We start from the raw sequence: 7,987 nt of genomic DNA on the forward strand, positions 1-7,987 counted from the left end.
TCAATTTTTGATACGTACGATACAAAGTTTTCTGTAGTTTATTAAAATAGATTCTGTACGATAACAAACATGTACTACTGAAAATTCTATAGCAAAATTCAAGAGTTTTCATGCTGTATTATGTTATATATAAATTATTTATTAAGCAAAATGGCATCGTCGGCTGAAGTTTTTAATATAAGATGTTTGTTTGTTTTCGAAGCGCATAGTTTTGCATAACATTTTTTGAAGTTCAAATTTTTTTTTTTTGGTCGAACCTCTTGATTTGTGTTATAATATATTTCTTCTGGAGTAAATGCAATCGCCTGGTAATTCCAAAATGAAAATGTATTACAGAAGTTACCTTTTATGGATTTGTAATTATCTGTTGTAACAAACAAGATTTGAAATATTTTGATATCTCTCAAATTAGTCAATTTCTTCATTAATCTGAAAGTATTGAAAAAAAATGAATATTTTGCTAGAACTCTGTAATCAATTCTATTTTGTAATCAAAGTTTGTATAGTTCAAATACGAATTGGAATTAATATTACAATTTATTTAAGGTAGGTGCCAACTATTTTTTGCGAAATTATGAATATTTTTTTACTTAATATTGTTAATGTGTAGCCAGGTTTCTTCATGCAACCGTTAAAAATTTGTTTCTAAGACTATTTTTTTTAAAAAGTTGCACGGTTTTATTATATTGCATTTGCATACATTTTAATGCTGTTTTACGTCTTAAGATGCTATTTCATCGAATTTTCTTATGAAAATCCCCATAAATTTAAAATACAATGCAGAATTTTTGTTCAAATTAGGTACAATAGTTTCTCAATATGTTCTGCAGTTCCTGAACAAGAGAATAAATATTCTATTTATTAAAAATATTCAATAATTGTTTCACAGTATGAAAGAAAATAAAAATTTACTGTTATTTATAAATTGAATCCCAATATTTAAAGAATGGATAGAAATGTAACTTATTTTTTTAATTTAAGAACTAGATAATATATTTCTTAAATTATCTGCAAAATGTTAAGCAAATCAATTGATGAACGTCCACAATAGAAGATATTTGCTTTATGCATCTTCTTAGCCCTCGCATTAAGGCTTTTCCAATTTTTAAACTTTTGCCCCTTAATTAGTATATTTTGGCTTCATAGATATTTTTTCAATTGTTTTTATGCAAATATTCAAATCTATAATTATTTGCGAACGTTTTTAAATCTCAAACGTTGTCACATACCTTAACATAAAACAAAATATTATTTAAGTTGGCGACTCATCCAGTTTTCTAAAAATACTGATAATAAAATTTTCCTGTTTACAGAAACTCTAATATTAGAATGAAATTTCAGAAATAAATTTTTTTTCCGGGTGAGGAGAAACGATGAATGAAAAGATAGGAATTAGAATTTCAACTGAATGTGAGAAATAAAACATATATCATAGAATATCAATATTTAACTAATAGTGTAATATCACAATCGTAAATATCTTCAATAGTCTGTAATCCTACATTTCATAAAAAAGGGGGGAAAAAGGCACCAGCCTATGAATTCACCGCTTTCATTTCCATCTAATATGTATTTTGAGCTTCAGGTAAACATTAAAAGGTTTGGAAAAGTCAATAAAAACTAGAAATAATGACGCTTTTTGATGATTCTTTTTTCCATGCTTGATGCCAAAATATATTTATCAATGCGACAGTTAAAAATGTAAAAATGTGTTATTCCTGAATACTCTTAAATATTCTGTCAAATGAATTTTTCTTTTTAAGCTGGAAAATTTAAATGTTAAATGTCGGAGAGAGTTTCGATTTGTAAAGAGTAATGATTTAGTATGTAAGAAATAATGATCTTATGGCGTTTTTTGACTTTTGCGAAGAAAACGTCACAAGATTTGACATCAGAATGACAATTAAGACCAGGGATGTAAGGTATTTTGGGGCGATATTTTGGAAACACGATGTTAGGGGTTACGACATGAATGATGGTTTTCGACGCTCCATTCCATTTGAAAGAGGGAACTATTCCATTCAGAGTGCAGAATGTTTTTCAGACGACTGTAAACGTTTGCTTGTTAGATGAACAAAATATTAATTACATACTTTTTTCCCACACATTTTGCAAAGCTTTGTAATTCCGAAATAAAATATTATGTCGGTTTTCTCCACTGGGTTCTTTTCCGCAACGTATTTATTGGAAGAAAACTCTGAAAGAAATGAAATTCAATAAAAGCGGGAAATCTATTGATATGCTGTAAAATATATTTGGATAATCTTTTTCAAATTTGTTGAGACAATTCATTCCGATGCCTACTCGATTCGTAGTACAATCACTATTTTTGGATAAGGATATATAAAAAAAGCACAACATTTGTTGATTATAAAATTTATTATAGGAAATGGTGTTCTGTGTTACTGGGCCGTGAATAGGGGAAGTGTGGTTTCCCCGATTGTTGCTTTTTCGGAATCGACTTTTATCATTTCAAAGATCGACGTTTTCTTTTAAGTAATAATTTTGCAATACTTTTAATATATGAAATCCTTTTTATATATTTTTGTTATTGTTTTTATTGCTCAACTAATTATAGTTGTTTTATTTCATTGGCATAGTTCTTTCGGTTTGAATATTTGTGTTCCAAGCTTGTATCATGAATGTGCTGAAATAATTGAACGCTTTGAAATCCAATGAAAAGAAATGATAAGCAGATAAAATAAACACACAGCACTGATTTACTGAAATAGGAATTGGTTATAGCGTAAGAAATAGTGACTTGAATAACGGCACGCGAAAAATGAGTCGCATCAGTCGGCACGTTTTTGAATGTTTACTTTATAGATACAATTGTAATTTTTTGATAACTGAGCTCTATATCATATATTGCATATGACATGTAATGCTGTTATTAATTTAGATAGGTTGTTGTTTTGCTCTTAAATTGTATTCTTTAAATTTTGTGTTGCATTATTTAATTCAAAAGTTGCCCACCTTGTCTCCTTTTTGATTCAAAAGTATGTTCTAATGGCACAATAATTAGAATAATAAAGGCTCCCCCTTTTATTATTATATTAAACGTTTTTATCTAACATCTTGCGATTAAAAGAAAACAAGGCGCAGACAAAAATATTACAAATTGGAATAAAACTAAATTATATTCTGATCTAATGATTATGAATGTTCATGTGTTATACACAATTTCAAATGAAATTAAGTATTTATATTTCGTCAATTTCCTACTATTTTCTTATGCCTCACACTTTTTACGATTTTTGTTCCTTCTTCCATATTTTTGATCATTTTTTTTTTTGTTGATAAAACGTTTAAATTTATTTTTTTTTATCGAAATACATTTTTCATGGGGAATGAAATTGTATGTAAACTATTATTTTAAATCGGCAAGCTTTCTTAAGGTTTACTTTAATATTTTAGAATACTAATCAAAAAATCCAATGTGAAGAAAATTACTTCATTTATATTTTAGTCTTTTACGAAGAAATTTTGTGCATTCCACTTTTCATTGCTAATATTCTTTTTCCGAGAAAAAATTTTTAATCTTTTATATAATATTTTTAATTTTTATTTATTGAGAGTTAGTAAAAAATATGGATGCCAAAGCGGAATTGCATTTAATTCCTATTGAAATTATATTTAATGTAGTCTACTTATTGAAATAAATATATATTTATAACAATCACTATAAATTTATTATTATAATGTATTTGAACTTTCAATGAATTCAAAGAATTTCTTTTTGATTACATTAAATCTTAATTTCTTTGATTATTGTTTAATTATTGATAAAAAAAAAGAAATATTTTGTTCATTTCTTATTATTTCCTGTCTTTCAATTACACATTTCATCATTCGTTAATATAAATCTAAAATTTAATAATCGTCAGATAAATTCCTCGATGAAGAGATGTCTGTGAAGTCGATTATTAAATTAATGATATTTAAGAACTCTTAATATAATGAAAATAATTTATGAATAATAATCTGTTCAAATTTTCAAAATCTTAATTCATGAAAAGTGAGAGAATGTGAAAATCCGAAATTAAGTAAAAGGGTTTAAAATTTTATCTACTATGCTTGATTTATTTTGGAAGCTCGTAAAAGACCTTTGAGAACACTGTATTTAAAAGCCGGTAATATTAACTTAATGTACACAATTTTATTATTTCAAACTAACATTCTTGCCACAAATTATCGTCTACAGAATGCTGTAATAAAGTTTGTTCTTAATTATTATCGGTGCATTAACCATAATGATATAGGCACGATTATTTGTACTTAAATATAAAAAGATAACTAGAAAATTAATTATTATACCGTATTATATAAAGCTGTTGTGTTCGAAAAGAATGTGAACTTATAAATATTATTACAAAGAAAATCAATGAAATATGTCCGAGAAAGTCTCAACGTATTAGAATATTTACATAATTTTATTCTAATAAATGATATAATTTTGAAAAGTATTCCTTAGAATAGTAGGTGTTAAAACATGAATTTCTCTCCAAAATGTTTTAAAACTGGTCCTTCGTACTTTGTATCATTAAAAATGCTAATGAGCTTTCCCTTGGGCTGACTTTTTGCACCAACTTTGGTGGATGAAAGTATCTTCATTATGTACTCGTGTCTGCTTAAGGTGAAAAAGTGGTCTAACTCCACTAAAAAATTTTTTAGTTCCGCTTTTAGCAATAAAAATGAACTTCTTATTCTTAGATATATTTTTCATTACACAGTTACGATTACCATGTCATTTTTTTGTTGCTACTTCGTCACGAAAAACAGTTAAAGTTTAAATAGTCATTTAAGTGATATAGATTTTAACTCAAAAAGTAATGCCAATATTTTGCAGACATCTCTACTAATGAAAACAAAGATTGGAATGAAAACAAAGTCTTGAGTGTGAAAGTTTTTAAAAATTTTTCATTCTTTATTCACTTTCGCAAATTAAATAACTTGACTGCTTCAGCGAGCTATTGATTTTTTATAAAAAAAAAAAAAAGGAAAGGCCGAAGTTTAAATGCATTATAAAGTGCGATGTTGTCTAAACTTGTAAAGATTTAAAAGTTCAGTCACCTCCGCCGATTCAGATTTCGGAGCAGGTGGTTGAACTCAACATTTCTTCTCAGAAAGAAATGTTGCTTCTTATTTCCAGACGTACTCTTCAGTGTCTATGTGTTTAGTGTCTCAGAAAAGTGAAGTTAACCAAACACTGATATTCCATTTAGCTGACATAACGTGTGATCTGTACTGTTGTAGATTTGAAAAGTAAATGTGCCTTTTATTGTATGCTTCATTGTGGAACATTTACTACTTTGAAAATAGGAAATTCCCGTTGAAATACTTATTTTAAATACCTATTTCTTTTATCAGATATTTGGGATTTTTATTCCATTGCTGAATTTCTTTGAATGTCTGTAGAAGGCCATATGGTGTGGGATTGTAATGTTGGTTTATTTTTAGCTTCCCAATGGATGTTAAAAAGAATTGATACTCAGAATAAAAACTTACTTAATTATGTGTTATTTAATGGATGTTTCTTGCATTTGGATTTACAATTCTTTCGAAGTTGCTCAGTTTTGTTCAGCTTTATTGTGTTCGAAATAATGTAATTTTAAAGAATTGTGTTGAAAAAAGAAATCTTATTTCCGTCTTTGTCCCTATTGTAATAATTACAGAATACAATGAAAGGATATAAAAGATAATCTATACTTATATAAAGCTCAATGTGTGTGGGTGTTGACGCTCTACAGGCCAGGTCATTTGATCTACAGCTACCAAATTTGGTACATGTATACCTTAGAGGTCGGGAATGTGCACCTGGGGTCCCTATTTTTGAATTTTTAATTAGAATTTTAATCATTCATTAAAAACTAACTTTCCAGCCAAAAAAATCTTCCTTTTTCCCCACCGCAAATGAGTAAGGCTTCATTTTTTTCCCAACAGTAATGAGACTAGGGTTAACATTTTTCGGCCGATTATTTCAAACGATTCTGTTTATTTTCTTAATGTTTTATGCATTTAAAATTAAACATTGATAATTAATCGATCTTTCATATTTATTCTGAAGTACTTTTGAATTAAAATAACACAGAATAAAGGAAATTAAAAATGTCTAATCTGCATAGCGTTACCCCAACTGGCGTAGCAAAATTCACGCATGCGCAATGTGTTCTGATTATTACAACTATTATCAACGGATGATTCTTGATTTAAATTATGTTTAGGTTAGTTGCATGCTTTTGTAATTAAATTGTATTTATGTTAGTTATATATTTTTTGTATATGCTTATAGTTTTAAGTACATCATTTTTTAAGTAGTTTTTTTAAACCTGTTTTCAACCGATTATTTTAAACGATTCATTTTATTTTCTTTGTTTAATTTTAAATGCATCAAACACTTTGTTAATTAATCGATCTGTTCATGATGAATCTGAGAAAATTTTGTTGACAAATTCTTGAGATGTTACATAAATTAAGAAAGTATTCTTTAGTGCCCATAAAGTTTAAACGCTCAGTGACTCTGTTATCAGTAATCATATTATAAAAAAATGCTTTGTTTCAGTCAAAAATATTATTCTATTAATTGCAGATTAATTCTTTCCTCTTTAATTTAAAGCATAAATTCTACGGGAGCTGGCAGAAAATTAAAGAGATACATATTACGTTATGACTGAAGGCCTTTATAATATTATGAGTGTATTATATGATTATCAAAATTTGAAGTTTTAAAATATTTTGAAGAATCTATTAAAGTAGGAATTTCTTAAAATAATTATTAAAATTTAAACGAACATTAAGATTGGCGAACCAGCTGGCCTCCAAAGGCGGTTAGTTAACAATAAATGCAAAATCTTTATTAACGCATTGTTTTGTCCAAAGAAAAAAAATAGAAGAAATCAGAGCTTCTCGATTTCGCAATAAAATGAAAATGACACGTATATGCAATTTTGTATCTTAAGTTGTCTTGCATTCTGATGATGATACGTTTTGTTAAATATGTTGTTACATCGTTAAAGAGTTACTTAAAATTTAAGAAAAATAGATTTTAAATAGCTGTCTTAAAACTTGGCAGTCAAATTACATTCAAACGCATATATGCCGTGTAGAAAGGAAGCTGAAGACAGCAAGATAAAATAAAGCCCAAAGAGAAAGTAAATAGATTGGTAACATGGATGATGTTTGATTCATTCAAGCAAGAGAGCCTTCATAATATTTCATAGTAATGTTATCTTTTAAATGTAGACAGTAAAGAAATAAATTTTCTGAAGAGAAGAATTTTAAAGTTAGAAAACAGACAAATAAATGAAAAAAATGATATAAAGAAAATTAGTTTATAAATAAAAGAATTACAACAATAGATGAATGAAAAAGGAAGAAAAATAAGCAAGAATAAATAAATGTATCCATTGGCTCAATCTTGAGTACATTCTTAGGAATAAAAGGCTAGAAAAAGAATACATTTTGCATTTTTCCTCTTTATAGTAAAAAGATACTGTTGCCGGCGTCCTGGCATAGGGGTAGCGCGTCTTCCCCGTGATCTGGGCGTCCCGGGTTCGAGTCCCGGTTTGGGCATGGTTGTTCTTCTGTTGTTCTATCTGTGAGATGTGTGAATGTGCCCTCCTGTAAAAAGGGGTTGTGCAAGCGAATGAATGATGCGTGAGTGGCAAAGTCGTACTCTTGGCCCTAGTTGGCGCTGCTATAAAAAATAAGAGACGTTCCCCCTCAGGCTTAAATCGCTGTCTTCGTAACAGCGGGCTTGTCAGTGGCAAGTGCCATAAGAAACAAACAAACAACAAACAGATACTGTTAACTTTTAATAATACTTGACTTGCTCTATGCAAAATTCGAAAGGCTGGAACAATGGCAGAGCCCAATTTAAAGTTTGTTATTTTTTCAAAAGCCTTTAACTCCTGAAATCACTAAGAGAAATGTTAAAATATATAGCAAGTACAACAAAAAAAGGTATTTCGTGTTTATAGTAAATAAC

Source organism: Argiope bruennichi, chromosome 3 (assembly GCF_947563725.1).
Source record: "Argiope bruennichi chromosome 3, qqArgBrue1.1, whole genome shotgun sequence".
NCBI classification, from domain to species: Eukaryota; Metazoa; Arthropoda; class Arachnida; order Araneae; family Araneidae; genus Argiope; species Argiope bruennichi.